Source organism: Odocoileus virginianus, chromosome 4, assembly GCF_023699985.2.
Source record: "Odocoileus virginianus isolate 20LAN1187 ecotype Illinois chromosome 4, Ovbor_1.2, whole genome shotgun sequence".
Lineage (NCBI taxonomy): Eukaryota > Metazoa > Chordata > Mammalia > Artiodactyla > Cervidae > Odocoileus > Odocoileus virginianus.
The window spans coordinates 54,894,790-54,914,603 of record NC_069677.1 but is presented as its reverse complement, the minus strand read 5'-3'; positions in this window follow the sequence as shown (position 1 = coordinate 54,914,603).

Here is a 19,814-nt window from a genome sequence, read left to right as displayed (position 1 = left end):
GTGCAATTGTATTGTAGTTTAAACATTCTTTGGCATTGCCTTTCTTTGGGATTGGAATGAAAACTGACCTTTTCCAGTCCTGAGTTTTCCAAATTTGCTGGCATCTTGAGTACAGCACTTTCATGGCATCATATTTAAGGACTTGAAATAGCTCAAATTCCATCACCTCCACTAGCTTTGTTTGTAGTGATGCTTCCTAAGGCCCACTCGACTTCACATTCCAAGATGCCTGGCTCTAGGTGACTGATCACACCATCATGGTTATCAGGGTCATGAATATCTTTTTTGTATATTTTTTCTGGGTATTCTTGCCACCTCTTCTTAATATTTTCTGCTTATGTTAGGTCCAAACCATTTCTGTCCTGTACTGTGTCCATCTTTGCATGAAATGTTCCCTTGCTATCCTGATTTTCTTGAAGAGATCTCTAGCCTTTCCCATTCTATTGTTTTCCTGTATTTCTTTGCACTCTTCACTGAGGAAGGCTTTCTTATCCCTCCTTGCTATTCTTTGGAACTCTGCATTCAAATGGGTATATCTTTCCTTTTATCCTTTGCTTTTCGCTTCTCTTTTTTTCACAGCTATTTGTAAGTCCTCCTCAGATGGCCATTTTGCTTTTTCGCATTTCTTTTTCTTGGGGATGGTCTTGATTCCTGTCTGCTGTACAATGTAACAAACCTCCATCCATAGTTCATCAGGCACTCTATCAGATCTAGCCCCTTAAATCTATTACTCACTTTCACTGTGTAATTGTAAGGGACTGATTTAGGTCATCCCTGAATGGTCTAGTGATTTTCCCTGCTTTCTTCAATTTAAGTCTGAATTTGGCAATAAGGAGTTCATGATGTGAGCCACAGTCAGCTCCTGGTCTTATTTTTACTGACTGCATAGAGCTTCTCCATCTTTGGCTGCAAAGAATATGATCAATCTAATTTCAGTATTGACCACATGGTAATGTCCATGTGTAGAGTCTTCTCTTGTGTTGTTGGAAGAGGGTGTTTGCTATGACCAGTGTATTCTCTTGGCAAAACTCTATTAGCCTTTGCCCTGCTTCATTCCGTACTCCAAGGCCAAAGTTGCCTGTTACTCCAGGTATCTCTTGACTTCCTACTTTTGCATTCCAGTCCCCTATGATAAAAAAGGACATCTTTTTTGGGTGTTAGTTCTAGAAGATCTTGTAGGTCTTCATAGAACCATTCAACTTCACCTTCTTCAGCATGACTGGTTGGGGCATAGAATTGGATTACTGTGATACTGAATGGTTTGCCTTGGAAATGAACAGAGATCATTCTTTTTTTTTTTTTTTTTTTTATTGCATCCAAGTACTGCATTTCAGACTCATTTGTTGACTATGATGGCTACTCCATTTCTTCTAAGAAATTCTTTCCCGCGGTAGTAGATATAATGGTCATCTGAGTTAAATTCACCCATTCCAGTCTATTTTAGTTCTCTGATTCCTAGAATACTGACATTCACTCTTGCCATCTCCTGTTTGACCACTTCCAATTTGCTTTGATTCATGGACCTAACATTCCAGGTTCCTGTGCAATACTGCTCTTTACAGCATTGGACTTTACTTCCATCACCAGTCACATCCACAACCGGGTGTGTCTTTTTGCTTTGGCTCCATCTCTTCATTCTTTCTGGATTTATTTCTCCACTCTTCTCCAGTAGCATATTGGGTGCCTACAGACCTGGGGAGTTCATCTTTCAGTGTCATATCTTTTTGCCTTTTTATATTGTTCACAGGGTTCTCAAGGCAAGAATACTGAAGTTGTTTGCCATTCCCATCTCCAGTGAACCACATTTTGTCAGAACTCCCCACCATGACCCATCTGTCTTGGGTGGCCCATAGTTTCATTCAGTTAGACAAGGCTGTGGTCCATGTGATCAGATTGGCTAGTTTCCTGTGACTGTAGTTTTCCTTCTGTCTGCCCTCTGATGGAGAAGGATAAGAGGCTTATGGAAGCTTCCTTGATGGCAGAGACTGACTGATGGGGAAACTGGGTCTTGTTCTGGTGGGCGGGGCCATGCACAATAAATCTTTAATCCAATTTTCTGTTGATGGGTGGGGGGAGGGGGCTGTGTTCCCTCCTTTGTTTGACCTAAGGCCAAACCATGGTGGAGGTGATGAAGATAATGGCGGCCTGCTTCAGAAGGTTCCAGGCACACACTGCTGCACTCAGTGCCCCTGACCCTGCTGCGGGCCATCACCGACCCACACCTCCACCAGAGGTCCTGGACACTCACAGGCAAGTCTGGGTTAGACCCCTTTCTCCTGGGTCCTGGTGCTCACAAGGTTCTGTTTGTGCCTCCAAGAGCCTGTTTCCCCAGTCCTGTGTAAGTTCTGGTGGCTCTATGGTGGGGTAATGGTGACCTCCTCCAAGAGGGCTTATGCCAGACCCAGGTCTACTGCACCCAGAGCTCCCGTCCCTGCAGCAGTCCACTGCTGACCCATACCATTACAGGAGACACTCAAAACTTGGGCCAAATATAATGGTCAGAAATTGAATTAATTTTTTTTAGTATAGATAAGATTTATTACATCAAAAGATACAGAGAAATATCAGTATAAAAAAATATGCACCAGTGGAATACAGAGGGGTCAGGCTCAAGTGTGCAAGTCATTCCCTTACCAAGTATGACAAGATACAGCTTTTTCTCTTGTACCAAGGTAGCAGTGTTTTAATTATATCCTTAAATCATTAAAAATCTAAGGCAAGGGTGGACTTCATCCACAGAGTAAGTTTCATGATATTTCAATAGCAAGATTACCCTATTTGGCTTATTTTAATATCACATATTGCTTGTAAGTTTCTGTAGGAGATGGAAAAGCTTCATTTACAAACCCTTAGAGTTTGATATGCTTCTGTTAATACTAAGTTTGATCCACGTATATTGTGAAGGATTCTAAGGTAATTATCACTGAATGCTGGAAAATGTACAATGATTCCAGAAGGGAAGCCAGCAGCAGATCTTCATGGACATAATAGAACTTGGGTTCCCTCCTTCAACTGCCTCCCAAAGTCAACAGATACAAAAAGTAGAAGGGAGACTGAGACATTTGTAATTAATTGAGCAGTTGGCGGTAGCTATGTTATTTTAAAGCAAATTCCAGATAACATATTATTTTTTTAATCGTTAGCTAGTAGCCTTTATTTGTTTCCATTTATTTTTATTAGTTGGAAGCTAATTATTTTACAATATTGTAGTGGTTTTTGTCATACATTGACATGAATCAGCATGAAATCGGGTGGAGAGGGAGGTGGGAGGGGGGATCGGGATGGGGAATACATGTAAATCCAGATAACATATTATTTTATTTGGGAGTATTTCAGTCTGTATCTCTGAAAAATAAAGGTTCTTTTACCCCTAACCACAATTTCACGATTATAATCTTAAAATGACAATAATTTTATCATACTTCCCAATTGACTCAGTAAAATTTTTAATTTTTAGTTCAATTTTTTGAAATCCAAATAAGAATCTTACAATGCAATTTAATGTCTTATAAATTCCTTTTTACTCCTTCTCTTTCTTTGTCTCCTTGCAAAATAATTTGTGATATAAAGCAAGTTATCCACATTCCATAGAGCATCCTACATTCCAAATTTTATTAGTTACATTCTATGGAGTCATTTAACAACCTCATCAAGCCTTAATTTTTAATATTCATCACTCTTTGGTTAAAACTAGGCAAAAATTATATTGAAAAGGTGACAAAATGCTTGCTTTGTCCTTTTTTATCTACTTATGATCATACTTTGGGAACTGGGAATTGATCCCCAAATACCTTATTTTTAGTTCAGGTTTCTTCCCAATGTACCTGCAGGCATATATTAACTTCTACTTATCTTCTTATTCATTGTTTGAATTTCATACCTAGAGTGACTCTGGAAAGTATCTTGAAGAATAGAATTAGGGAGAGGATAGAATTGTAGGCTGAGCCATGATAAAACATTTCCTCACTTTGGGATGTAATGAGTTAAGTGAAAAACTCTCAATGACCATGTCAATGATTTTGAAGAGCTAAGGCTACACCTAGCAGCAGTTTGAATAACATCCTTAAAAAGAGTGTATTACTAACAGTAATATTAGCTGTTTAACTTCCTACACTTTTTTTTCCAGATGCTATTTCATAGAATATGAACTCCTCAATTAATGAGTTCATATTTTGTTCTGACAATTTCTAAAATATGGCTGTGGAAAAATAGAGCTAAGGTTCTCAGGCCCCAGTCCTTGGACATAACATGGTTTATTTGTGAAAATCTCTGATTAAAATCTATAAATTCTAGTAGATGTTGATTTGCTGATTTAAAAATAGATCTTATTTATGTCCTAGTTGCACAAGTGGGAATAAGGCATTACTGTCTTTGCTGTTAACTGCATGTTTTCCTTTGGTTTGCTTGCTTGTTTTAAATTTTGTCAGTATATCAATCCTTTAGAAGTTTGAAAAGGAGCTTGGAATTTATACTGTTAATATTGTATGTGGATAATCAGTGTTGCCAGAACTTTTTAAATACATTTTGGAAAGCCTTCACTTGTCTTTAGCAATGTTAATCAATGAAACTGAACTAATATCATACTTGTTTTGTTCTATCAACCTTCTCTATTGCTGTTTCCTTAAAGAAATTACTGGATCGTATGCCAAATGACCTGAGTTCTGGCCCTGATATAAACTAACCCTGGGAACAAGAGAAGATCACTTTTACTCACAATAGTTTTCAGAGACAATTATAAGTTTTGGCATTTCATATGAGTAGAGGCACTGATGGCCTTTGTCAGACCTTGGAAATGTTACCTTTCCAAGGATGTTTCTGTAGTGAACTGCCTTGAAGGTCAGGAGAATCTTGCTCCAGAGCAGTAGGCAAGTTTCTTTATTCTCCAGTATATTAAAGGTAGGGGCTTCTCAGGTGGCACTAGTGGTAAAGGACCTGCCTGACAATGCAAGAGATATAAGAGATGCGGATTCGATCCCTGGATCAGGAAGATCTCCTGGAGGAGGGCATGGCAACCCACTCTAGTATTCTTGCCAGGAGAATCCCATGGTCAGAGGAGCCTGGCGGGCTACAGACCATGAAGTTGCAAAGAGTAGGACATGACTGAAGAGACTCAGCATGCATGCACATAACAAAGGTAATGTTTTCTTCTGAACATGGGCAGGTTGGGCAGATTGTCCTACTATTATAAAATAGTAGGGTTCTGTAAGCCTAGGGCTCCTTGGCTGTCACACAACTCATTGCCCCGACGTGCACAGCACATGCCCATCTTCAGCATATGAAACCTTGCTCTGGCACTCTTGGCACTGTCTAGAAAGGCTCCATGATGTAAAGCTGAAGCTTGTGCTTCTTGGTGTGTTGTGAGTATTGAATTCTTCTCTTTCTGACCAGGGAGTGTTATGACTTCTGTCGGTTTCCATAATACAGTAGCAGATTAACTTGCTGACTTCCAAGCAGAGTAAAATCGTCACAGTTCTTAAAGCATCATATAATTTACCTTTAGAATAAAGGGAATAGTCTATAAAAGGGTTTAAATTTATTTTTTCATTCTTATTCAATACAGAAAAGGAGGAGTTTTGTTTCATGCCCTCAAGGGCTTACCATGTTCCTGAGGCTGAAATGTGTAAAGAAGTGTTTCAGGAACTGCACCTTCAGCCCCAGTAGTCATGTCTACAACTTGGTTGGAGAGCTGGATGGGTTGGAAGGTGAGAGGAAAGAGCAACTTTCCCGAGGTGATGCGTTTTTCTTATTGCCCGGCAGGAAGGAAGAGAATGAAGATTGTTATCTGCCAAAACAAGGAAGACTGGGAAAGAAAGATAATATCCCAGGGAATGGCATCTGATCTCAGGGCTGAGAGGAACTACAAGAATTATTTTCATGAAAAACCACTGAAATACAGGAACACAAGCAGAGATGTTCATGTCTTCAATGACAAAGCATAAAACAGTACTGGAGAGATGAGAATCCTTCCTACTTGGGCGCAGAACAGCCTTCTCCTCAGCACCAGAAGGCTCAGACTGGCATGTCACAATATCGTCTAGGATAACTGCATGTGAGCAGCCCTGGTGCTCAACAGCGGCCAGCACCTCCAGAGGACTCAGCAGTACAGTGTCGGCCGGGAGGACGCACAGTGGACGCCACCTGCAGAACCAGCTTCTGGGTACACATGAAGATGTGTGTTCTTCGTCGCTCAGGCATGTCCGACTCTGTGTGAGCCCACGGTCTGCAGCCCGCCAGGCTCCTCTGTCCATGGGGATTCTCCAGGCAAGAATACTGGAGTGGGTTGCCATGCCCTCCTCCAGGGGATCTTCCCCACCCAGGGATCAAACCCAGGTCTCCTACATTGCAGGCAGATTCTTTACCATCTGAGCCACCAGGGGAGCCCACGCATGAAGCTATCCTGAGTATTATTAATACTAGAAATGTTTGATGGGTAATTCCCAGGGTACTGAGTCACTACTTCAGCAGGTTGGGATAAAACCCAGAACACTTTTGGTCATTATAATTCATTTGTGTGGGTTATCAGCAATTTGTACCCATGACTAGCGAGACATGAGGAAATTCAGGTTACACAGTAAAAGCAGTGAAATATGGTGTGTTGTAACAATGTTCTGTTATAGAAACACAAAACAGAAAATATTTGGGCTAGATCTTGAAGGATAAATAGGCTTTTGTTAAGTAGCCGAGGAAATAAAAAAGAGAAAACTGTTGCAAGAGCATAAACCTTGGATTTCAGATTTCAAATTGAACTTTTAAATTTTAATTTGCAAGTACAAAATTATCAATATTTTCAAGATTGAATTATCAATGCCTGAGAAAAAAGAATATTAGAAAGGTACATTTTACATAGGTGCAAGCTTGTGTGCTCAGACATTCAGTCGTGTCTGATTTTTTTGTGATCCCATGGATCGTAGCCCTCCAGGTTCCTCTGTCCATGTGATTATCCAGGCAAGAATATTGGAGTGGGTTGCCATTTCCTCCTCCAGGGGATCTTCCAGATGCCGGGATTGAACCCATGTCTCCTGCAGCTCCCCTATCGGCAGGCAGATTCTTTACAACTGAGCCACCTAGGAATCTCCTACATTTTACACATACAAATCCAAATTTCTCACCTCAAAAGTTGTCTACAGTGGTAGTGCTCCATGCTTTGCAAACTCAATTTCTATTGATAAAATACTCTTCAATTACATTCTTGTAATTGAAGGAAGGATATATAGTATCCTCCCTTACATATATAATATATACATATTCATTCTGGGCCCACTTACTAATAAACACAGTCTTCAATTTTTTTCCCAAAATGCTATATATCACATTAATATTTTATTTTTAAATTAGTGGTTGGTTAATAATTGATTTAAATAAATCATAATATATGCATCATTCTTTAAGGATATAATTTCTTACCCATAAGCTATTCACCTCTATTTTCAACTTCTAATCATCAACCAAGGCCAGTTAGGAGGGTTTGAAAGAATGAAATTTTTTTTCATTTATTTATATTAGTTGGAGGCTAATTACTTTACAATATTGTAGTGGGTTTTGCCATACATTGATATGAATCAGCCATGGATTTATATGTGTTCCCCATCCTGATCCCCCCTCCCACCTCCATCCCCATCCCATCCTTCTGAGTCATCCCAGTGCACCAGCCCCAAGCACTTGTCTCATGCATCAAACCAGGACTGGTCATCTGTTTCACAATTGATAATATACATGTTTCAATGCCATTCTCCCATATCATCCCGCCCTCGCCTTCTCCCACAGAGTCCAAAATTTGTTCTATACATCTGAGTCTCTTTTTCTGTCTTGCATATAGGGTTATCATTACCATCTTTCTAAATTCCATATATAAGTGTTAGCACACTGTATTGGTGTTTTTCTTTCTGGCTTACTTCACTCTGTATATTGGGCTCCAGTTTCATCCACTTCATTAAAACTGATTCAAATAAAATCTTTTTAATGGCTGAGTGATATTCCATTGTGTATATGTATCATAGCTTCCTTATCCATTCGTCTGCTGATGGGCATCTAGGTTGCTTCCATGTCCTGGCTGCTATAAACAGTGCTGCGATGAACATTGGGGTACACGTGTCTCTTTCAGATATGGTTTCCTCGGTGTGTATGCCCAGTAGTGGTATTGCTGGGTCATATGAAATTCTATTTCCAGTTTTTTAAGGAATCTCCACACTGTTCTCCATAGTGGCTGTACTAATTTGCATTCCCACCAACAGTGTAAGAGGGTTCCCTTTTCTCCACACCCTCTCCAGCATTTATTGCTTGTAGACTTCTGGATAGCAGCCATCCTGACTGGCGTGAGATGGTACCTCATTGTGGTTTTGATTTGCATTTCTCTGATAATGAGTGATGTTGAGCATCTTTCCGTGCGTTTGTTAGCCATCTGTATGTCTTCTTTGGAGAAATGTCTATTTAGTTATTTGGCCCATTTTTTGATTGGGTCATTTATTTGAAAGAATGAATATTTGAAGATCCCCATGTTTAGTCAAGGCTTCCCCAGTGACTCAGCTGGTAAAGAATCTGCCTGCCAATGCAGGAGACACAAGAGACATGGCTTCAGTCCCTGGGATGGGAAGATCCTCTGGAAAAAGAAATGGCAACATACTCAACCATTTTTGCCTGGAGAATTCCATGGACAGAGGAGCCTGGTGGGCTATAGTCCATGGGGTCACTAAGAGTTGGACACGACTGAGCATGCACAGATACACACACACACACACACACACAAAGCAATGGGAGAAATGTCTCTAAACAGTCTGTGCATTGTATTTAAGAGGGAGCATACTATGGATGAACAACACTTTGGTTGGTCTTTGTGGCTTTATGTCTCAAACTCTTTTGTCTCATAGTGATTTAAAAAATCTAAGTAAGATATAGCCTAGGGAGGTGAGGTATTACTAAGTTTGAAAGTTTTAAAAGCTTTCTTTTTATTTCCAATATCTTCTTTGATCTTTTATTTGAGGATTTGCAGCCTTTTTTGCATATAGGTGTTACAACATTATTTCATAAGTAATACAATTCATTGTTACAAATAATTTCAATATATTAATTCCCCCTGATCAATTGAAATAAAGAATTTTCTTTTCTAAAACGAGATATGACTTTAAACTTGGCTGATACAAAATATCCAGCAGCATAAATATTTGTCTTTTTAGTGAGACCAGTTATCCATTATATCCAGTATTCCATCTCAGACATAGACATTGTAGTTGTTTTACAACCAACTATTTTGTTGCTCTCCATGAACCATAATGCAAGGTAAAATATGTGTAGACGGTGTTAACAATATCTCCATTCTCTTCCTCCATGCTCTTCTGACCATGTGACTTTGACACTCCTCCCATTAATAGGTAAGGTAGATATGTGTGTTGAATCTGGGCCAGCTCGTGAATACAGAGGAAGCAAGGCCATGTGCTTTCTGAGCTAGATTTTTAAAAGACCATACAGTTTTTGCCTCTTTCATTTGGGATACTCACTCTTGGAATGAGATTACCATACTGTGAGGAAGCCTGAGCAGCCACATCGAGAGGTCCAGCTGAGGTTTCAGCTGACATTTAGCATCCATACACCAATCATGTGGATAAATGAGTTCGCAGACAAGTTTTACTACTCTTAAGTCATTTCCAGCGTTGGAGCTTCCTAACTGAAAACTCAGACATGAAACAAAATGAAGTCATTCCAACCCAACCCATTAAAAAAGTTCCTGACCCACAGAAATCATGAGCATAATAAAATTTTTGTTTTATGCCACTAAATTTGAAATTGTTTATTATGCAGTCATAGTAACTGGAACAATATATTGTTTCTAAAATCATAATTTCCTTTCCTAACTCATGACCAATCAATCTGTATTATTGTGCATTAACACTTTTTCAATATTTGAATTTTTGGCTCGTATGACATATACTCAAAGATATTGCTTTTTTTTCTTATTTTTTCATTTGACCTAAATTCTTTTTCATGGTCATGGCCAAATTTTGGAGTGATCGTAAGTAAGAACATTCAGAACAGAGAGCACTGCAAGTACAGAAGCCTGAACTTTTGCAGAGTTTGAGGAACTGAAAACAGATATGTCTGGAGTGAAGGGAGTGAAGTAAAGATAGCACTTTGGTGTCAGAGACAACTCATCTCAGAAAGCAAGATGCTGTGCGTGCATGCCTGCTCAGTTGTTGTCCAAGTCTTTGTGATCCCACAGACTGTAGTCCACCAAGATCCTCTGTCCGTGGACTTTTCCAGCAAGAATACTGGAGTAGGTTGCCATTTCCTCCTCCAGGAGATCTTCCCGACCCAGGGATCGGACACACATCTCTTGTGTCTCGAATTGACAGGCAGATCCCTTACCACTAGTGCTACCTGGGAGGAGGATGCAAGATGAGGAGCTTGCATTTTATTCTAAAAACTCTAGAAGGTTTTACACGTGCCCTGACTCACGTTTGGTAAGATCACTGAAGCACAGGGAGTGGTTTTTAGCCTTCAGCAGAATCAGAGAGACCAATAAAGGCAGTGAGGCAGGAGTGCAGGCAAGAGATGAGGACCTGAGGGTTCGTAGCAGCAGAGTCGAGTAAAGGACACATGTTTGGGTAGATTTTGGAGACAGAAATGACCGGAATATTGTAGCCGAAAGTGGTGTTCGACTGCTCACCACTCAAAAGCCATTAAAGAGGCCGTGTTGGTGGAAAGAAAAGTTTGCTTTATTTTGGATGCTGGCAACCTGGGGGAAGGACAGTCGAGGGCAAGAGCTTTGATAGGCTGAGGGAGAGGGGCTACAAGCAGAAATAGCACAGTCAGCTCTGACCATTATCTTGAACTTGGTCATCAGTGGTCTGACCAGCATCATCTTGATTATTTTAAGTACAGTTCGTCTTCAGTTCCAGAGTCAGTTTGTTCCCATTTCCTTGAAGCCAGTTCTCAGAATTGCAGCAGCTTCTGCCATGGCTCCTGTCTGGTCATCATGCAGTTAACATCTTCCACCTGGTGGGGGCTTCAGCAGCTATAAGACGGCCCACGGGATGTGGCTCAGAATATTACCTATAGCCCTTAAAGGTATAAGGAGCTAAAAGTCCTTGACTCTGCTTAAAGACTACATTATTATTAATTGTTATTATTATTATTTAGTCTCCTTTGACTGTTTTCCTTTGTTTCTGCATGTTCTCACTTCTCTGATTAAGCTTATTCTTTGACTAAAGTATTTCCACAGACAAAGGCAGGCTGAGGTCATGGGGGGCAAGGATTGTAGGTTCCTGCTCTGTCTCAATATTGTATTTCATGTCTGGGTTTGAGACAAGGAAATGAATTAAGGATTACACCTAGTTACATGGCTGGAAAAATTGAATGGACTGGGAGGAAAGAAATGAAATTGGGGAAAGCGTATCACAAAGGGAGAACTTTGAGGTGGGTATAATCGATAGTTATTTCAACTATTCTTCTCCGTTCTGCTTTTAAGTCCTAATGAAAAACAACCAAACAAACAGACAAGCATTATGGTACAAGCTAGTGGGTTGATCTGGTCAAAGACCAGTCCATGAAAAGAAGAAGAAAACATACTTTTTAATCTAATAATCATTTTAGAACCTGTGGCATTTTTCTAAACAGCTTTTATTTATTCTTCTTGTTTCTCTGTCTGACATATATAGGCTTGATGAGTAGACCAAGTTTTAATTCAGAATGGTTTTGTTCCAGTATTATCTAGTTTTATGGCTCAGTTTTCAACTGGACTTCCTCTCTCTACCATAAATGGTAGAATGAATAAAATGTGTATAATGCACAATATTCTTTAAAAAAAAATAGAGATACGAATTTCTCAAGGCTGATTACCTATCAGAAGTCTTTGACAGATTTGGAACACTCTTGAAAAGGAGTGTTTGAAGTTGCTGAGGTCAGAAACTCTGGCCAGGTAATAAAACCATAAACAGTGAGGAGTTATTTTTCAGTATCAGTGAATAGAATATGGGTAACTCATAAACAGGAGCCTCCCTTCTAAAGAATTTTATTCTTGGCATCCTTTGCTTGGAAAAACTAGACACTTAGGGGTGTGTCCTTAAAAATACTAAAATCTTCCATTTGTGGGAAGTTTCATAGTATTAGTTACAAATAATTATTGTAAGTGGAGGGGAAAATATGTGCATGTATAGTTCTCATTGATGTTTAAAAAATAAAGCAAAATAAAACCAATAAAAAGTAGTAATACTGGTGAGATCTAAGTGTTGCTTTCTCTTTCTACAAACAATATTGCCACACTTTGTCTAAAATGAAGATGTTTAAGGCTACTCTTTCCTTACATAGCTCAATTGTAAGAAAAAGAATTCGCTCTTAACAATAGATCAGGGAACAGTGCCCTCAGCTTATTAGTGGATTAGGACAGACCAGGGTAGTTGGTTGACAAATGCATTCAAGCAAGTGATTATAGTGTTAATTGTTTTACAAACAAACTAGTTGTTTCAACTTTGACTCTATGTGGTATGTATGTGTGCATTTGTATTTGTACTCATTTGTGTTTGTGTATGCAGGCAAATGTACAGGCACAAAAAAATTGATGTGTTTTTTAGACATTAATACAACATGACCACATAACTATTGGGAAATTAAAAGCATTTTTCTCTAGCTTGTCTCTCTTCCCACTTTGGACTGTGCGTTTCCACCACTAGACTATAAACTGCTGCAGGCAGAAACTTATTTACCTTAACACTTAGCTTAGGTTAATACCTAACACATACTAGTAAACATTTCTCAAAATGAATGTAATTGTTTTTTCCACCCACTGCCTTTATTTTGTATTCTTTCACACATCTTGCAACCACAGTCTTCTCATTATTATTTATCCCTGCTTTTTGGTCAACATCCTTCTCATTCTACTCAAGCTGTCTAAATCTAAAAAAAAGTGAACAGTAATCACTTGTTTGCTTAATTTAATAGCTTCTTATTAGTCCTCATCTTGTTTGACTTCTCTGCAATATTTAGCAGAGTTATCCACACCTCATATTTGGAATTCCTTTGGCTTTTGTGGACCTACTTCACATTTTCCTCTTCCTATCTACAAAATCTCTCCCTCTGTGTTTACTATTAAATTGAGTAGTTAGGAAGTTTTTGCTGTCAGGCCTATTCTCTTTTTGGTCTACCTTCTCTTTCTTGACATCTTCATCCACTCCTAGGGCTTCAGGGCTTGATCCCTTTCGATGATGTCTAAATCTATGTGCAGTTCTTGACATTATGTTCTGAATATTTTTCTTTGCATACTGAACGACTCCATTCAGACTTAGTATAATTCTACTTTAGCTTAAAAACAAGCAACAATGACAACAACGACAGAAACGGACTCTGGCCAGCTTAGTCAAGAACAAAGAAAGAGAGGGAGGCTTACTAGAGTGATTACTAGAGAATTCTGAAGATCCCCTGGAGAAGGAAATGGCAACCCACTCCACTATCCTTGCCTGGAGAATCCCATGGACGGAGGAGCCTGGTGGGCTACAGTCCACGGGGTCCCAAAGGGTCAGACATGGCTGAGCGACTTCACAAGAGATGGAATTCACGACTGCCACAGGAGACCAAAATCCTGAGGGGAAGTCAAGAACATTCTCCCCTCCCTTGTACCACTCTGAGTACATGGCTTCTCTCACATGGCAACTAACTTACTGTACTTTTTTTGTTATTGAAATGTGACAACTAATAGTGACCAAATTTACATATCCTCATTTTCAGACATTCAGAGAGGGACCAACTTTGCTTTTGCTGTTTCAATTTAGTAACTGAAGGAAGGACTCTTAGTGACCCATTCTTGGAAGATGTTGTCCTCCGACCAGTTCATTCTAGTCACAGGAAAAGCCACTTGTACAAATGATGGTGCTTCAAACTCATGTGAATGGACAAGAGACAAGTCTGAAGAACAGGAGTTGAGTGAAAAGAAAAGATATGCTTGGCTCAGATAAATAATGGGTTTTCATTACAATGTCCTATGGGCACATTAAACTCTTGGGCCAAACTCACTGTTATCCACCAACCCAGCCTCACTTCCTGAAAGAGAGAGACCTCCATATTCCTCCAGTAATATAATAATGCTCAGGTGTTCAAAGTGGAAATTGCTGGCTGGCCTTTGACTCTATCCTCTCTGCCTATATTCAAGCATTTTCTGGTCTAACACCCAGCTGTCTCATGGCTTCATATTTCCCAGCGTTACTATCATGGTCCTCTCACCGCTTCTCATCACCTGCCTCCTCTTGGGTCTCTGTGACTCTATCATTTGCTTCTCCAGTATTTTTTCCATTCTAGACTAGCAAACTATGCTATGTCACTTCCATATTTAAAAACCATCACAGCCTGTAGAATAAAACACAAATAGCCCACATTTATGCCTGGTCCCTCTTCATTCATAGAATCCCACCACTCTTCATAGATGTCCTTTACTCAGTCTCATAAACTATGTTATTTACTCCATCTTCTAGAATTTTGTATATGACAATTTCTGACCCTGAAATTGCCTTACTGTCTTGCTTATTTGGCAAAATCTTTCACATCCTTCTGGATTTACCTCAAGACCCAATTCAAATATCAACATCTCTGACAAGGCTGTCTTGACATTTCACATCACCAAGGAAATAAACTTATCCATCTGAACTTAGTACAGTATTTTTAGCATCTCTTAGTTTTTCAACAATTTATTGGTTTTATGTATTAGCATTTGGACAATCTAAGGCATTTTATATTTTCCTCTCTCCTTTAGAACCTCCACAGAATCTAGTGTGGGGAAAGAATACATGAATATTCACGAGTTAAAAAATAAGAATATTTTCATTACCAACCATGGATTTTAAATGGGCTCCTTTTTGGTATGCAAATTTTTAAACTGTGAGGAATCTGTTTTCAGTAGTATGTCTTATACAAAATTATTCAACTTAAAAATTGCTCCTGAATTCTCCCTGTGTGATCGTTGGCACTGCTGAAGTAATGCCACTACCAAGAAGCTTACTGTGTGCAGCTGAGAAGGACATGTAAACGACAATATTACAAGTCAGATTATATATGTCAGAGGTACAGAAAAGTGAGTACAGGGAAAAAAGAGAACGGAAGGATTAATTTTGGATGGAAACTAGCTTTACAAATGAAACCAGAGGGCACACAGTCTCAAATGGCACCCAAAAGAGTCAACTAAATGAACACTATGTTGTTGTTGTTTTAATCTCCATAAATGTGGCACATAGTGTACAAATTCTCTTCTCTAACTACTAAATTATTTTTGTTAATTTACAACCACAGTCATGATTTATAATGCCTACAGAAACCAGCATAAAACAAACATTCTCAAACACACAAACACTTACACATATGTGATTGCCAAAGGTGGTGAAGCTCATTGGCTGAGCTTTCAGCTCTACGTTTGCGTTAAAGGCAAAGATTAACATGTGCTAAAGTGAGGGTTTGCTAAGGCTTAACTACGGGTGTTAGATTTCCTATATAAAGCAGTAAGTCAAATACTAAGCCAAGACAAAAGTGTTTGTTCTTCACTTAAGCTTCCAACCCCAGGCATCTTGTATTTAAGAGCAAGCTTAGAGGCAAGCCTTTGGAGAATACAGCGTAATGTTGGCAAGCAAGTCATTCCCAATTAAGCAAACTAAATCTTGAGAACAAAACTATAATAAATGGTCAGAGAACTTAAGGGAACAAAGCTCAATGTGTGATGATGCCTTGTTTTTCTCATTTCATCGCTTCCTTCCCTGTCCCTCTATTAAGAATTGGCATTAAATGCTCTGTGGGATTAGAAGAGAGGAGCACAGAGGATTTAGGTCTGTTCTAAGAGCACTTGCCTCCTTGGTTTTGGTAACAGCTGTCCGAATGAGCAGTCCTTGTGATTTTAGGAAAGATTAAGGAAAGTCTAGTGGTGACTTCAACTACCCAAGGCCTAACGCACATATCAATTGGTATAAATACTTTAGAACAAAGAAAATAGGATCCTCACATTTATCCCACAGGTTAGTTGGCTTGATTTGAAAATTTTTTAATTTTACTTTAAAAGAACAAAAAATGCACTTTTCAGGCTGCCACAATTGGCTACCAAAATAAATAATTCCACTAGATGATTGATTTTTCTCTCAAACATTTGCTAAATGCCACTTCAATTTATTATTCAAATTCCCCATTGTTGGGGTCTATTATTTTCATTTGTATTATTTTGAAAATGCATTTTTAGTTCCTGCATAATGAATGAGTGACTAATAATATACAGATATATTCCTAAGTGTTTTTATCCTCAATTATTCATGACATCTATTTCCTATTCATCTGGTGGCATAAAGAGCTCTGGGGAACAAAATGACCTTTTCATCCATGACCAGTAAAAGACAGAAAGGCATTTTGTATAAGTAATCTCTCTATTGATCACTGATCTCTCAAGCATTATCTGAGATGAGTGATTGTTATTTGACCAGTACATATTAGTACAGCATAGTGGTCAGTATTGGTTTTGATTAGTCAGTGCCCTGCTGTATAGATCTAGATAGGTGTATATTTATGCAGTTATTTGCCTTACATTATATTGTACCTTTTCATTTTTTTAGGTAAATTCAGTTTCAGAGCGAACTGAAAGAGCATTTGGAAGTAATACTCATTTCACTATGGGCCCAATAACCTTCATATTTTGTACCTGCTTCTCTACTCTTGCCCCATGGTATCAGCCACCTTGTCATTCTGACATGCGCTCTTCCCCATCAGTTCTCAGAAGCAGACTTCTATCATCATTTGTTTTACTTAATCTGTTTAAAAACCTTAGTAAGGAATACATGTAAAACCATGGCTGATTCATGTCAATGTATGACAAAACCCACTACAATATTGTAAAGTAATTAGCCTCCAACTAATAAAAATAAATGAAAAATAAAAAACCTTAGTACATTTTTTATATTTTCCATTTTAAAAAATTTATACACCTGCTACCTTCAAAGACGAAGACCCAAGTGCCAGGCAAGGCAGTATGTTTGGTTACTTATTCAATACATGTATGTTTGAGGGTCTACTCTGAGCCAGGAGCAACTAGAAATATGATAGCAGGTTGAAAGAAACAGGTTGGGACCTACCAACTGGATTATGGCAGAATCTTGAGTTAGTAAGCTAACATCCTTCCTCTAATAGGAGATCTGGGTGGCCTATTTTGGGAAATCAGGAGACAGTGACTATAATTTTCAAGTTTAAGATATATACTTTTCCCCTTCCCTTTTATATCTCTTCACAGGATGGCAAGTCTGACAGCAGCCTATTACATCATTTCCCAGTTCGGTGCTTTATCTGATGCTAACCCTTACTTAGGTACAAAATCATTCTGCAATTCATTAATAAAAAGCACCCAGAATATGAATTCTCACAGTAGAATCATCAATGTCATCCCTACTTTATAGATGAAGTCACTCACAATCCAAAGTCTTGATAACCTTAACAGAGTCTTACATCTATTAAGCAGCAGATGTGGCTTTCTGATGCTAATTCTGTCAAAGACTTGAGTTCATCAGAATTAATATTCAAGCATCATTTTTCTGGTGTTTTAATTCACATTAATCAAGCTTTTATTAATTGATTGATTAAAGTAATGCTGATTAGTTTACCTTTTCATTGTTAGCATAAGTTTCATTCATTTGTATAAAGTATCCCATTCCTAGGACTGCATGGCCACCATTCTCTAATATTCAAGGGAATGATATTTATTTCCTTTATGTACTCCATACTCTTAATACTACTATATAGATATAAACAAATATGTGCACTTCTGTATGATGGGGCTCAGAGAAGACAAGATTGAATGAAACTTGGTAAACAAAGATTCTGTAACCATTCTCCAAAATTTTGATCTTAATAATCTCTGTTTTAAACAATAATAAGCAAAATGACTGATGTCGAATATTCAGTTTTCCTCCAGAACTAGAATTTTAAAACTTGGGGACTATTGCTGAATGAATGCTGGTTCCTGTTGCTTACCAGACTACTTGAGTGTACTCTTCATGCCACCTACTTTTGTTTTATTAATGACTTACTATCCTTTTGCCATAAAATGTAATGCTTTATATTAGAGGAACAAACAGAAGAGGAACTAGTCTCAACAACTATTTATTATTGCTCAAACATTATAATTAACCACACTACATTTGTCCTCATACATAAACATAATAGGAGGAACAGCTAATGACACCCCAGACGAACAAATAATTCAAAACGGCACCTAATAATTTATGGGTACAAGTAGCTTAACTACAAGGCAAACAGCATCTAGAGCTCACTCAAAAATATTTAGCCTCTGGATTGTAGAGAAGGAGCGCTAAAGGAAAGAGGAAATATAAGCAAATATATTGTAGGTCTCTGGTTTTGTTTTCAATAGGCTCTAATTTTTAGAGCAGTTTTTAGGTTCCTAGCAAACTTGAGCAGAAGATAGAGAAATTTCCTGTGTACTCCTTGCCCCATACCTGCGTAGTCTCCCACCATCTCCCTCACTTGTTACAATAAATAAACCTACATTCACATATCTTTTGCATGCTAAGTTGCTTCAGTCATGACCGACTCTTTGAAACCCTGTGGACCATAGCCCTCCAGTTTGCTCTGTCCATGGGATTCTCCAGGCATGAATACTGGAGCGGGTTACCATGTCCTCCTCCTGATCCAGGGATCGAACCTGAGTCTCTTATGTCTCCTGCACTAGCAGGCAGGTTCGTTACCACTAGCACTGCCTGGGAAGCCCACATTGACATATCATTATCCCTCAAAGTTCATAATTTACATTAGGGTTCACTCTGTGTTGTACATTCTACGGGTTCAGACAAATGTTTGATGACCTCTATCTATCTCTATAGTATCATCAGAGTATTTTCACTGCCCTAAAAATCTTGTTCAACCCATCTATCCCTCCCCACCCACTAACCCATGGCAACCACTGATCATTTTACTGGCTCCATAGTTTTGCCTTTTCCAAAATGTATAGCTGGAATCACATAGCATGAAATTTTCATAGTGGCTTCTTTCACTTCATAGTATGCATTTAAGTTTACTTCATGTCTTTTCATTTCTTGACAGCACATCTCTGTTTTGCACCAAATGTATTCCCCTGTCTGGGTTCACTACGGGTTTATTTATCCATTTACCGACTAAAGAACATCTTTGTTGCTTCCAAGAACAATTACCAATAAAGCTTCTGTAAAAACATTCCCGTGCAGGTTTTTACATGAACATAAGTTTTCATCACCTTTCAGTGAATAGTAAAGAGTCTGGGTAGGACTGTTTTCTAATCAATGAGATTAAGATGCTAAGTAGGAAAAATACTCAGTATTTAGAAGTCTCCTTCATTGATAATAAAATTTTTGGGAAAATGTGTTGTCTTTCAATTCTCAAGTCATCTGCCTGAAAGTTATAAGTACTGATCTTGGCTGAGACTATCTGCTGGGGTTTGCTGCCTGCTATTTTTCTACAGAGCTCTGCACATAGCCCACAAGTCATGCTTCTGGTCTGGCACTTCCTGACAACTATACCTGTTAAGGATTACATTCTGTGTTTCTTCCCTTTCCCATGTCATCTATGTAGGTAACGAGACTAAAATGTGCACTTTTAGAATTATTAGAGCAGTAAACACTATTCTTCTCCAACACAATTATCACTATGCTAAACCCCTAAAGAAATATTTTAATATGTGTTTTAAAGATAGAAAAGTAAAATTGTTCTTGCACCAAAAAATGTATTTGTATAACCTTTTAATTTATAATAAAATCAAATAATTAATTATTAAGTGATTATTTAATTTATAATAAAAAATAGTGAAATGTTTGAAAATATAAAATTTG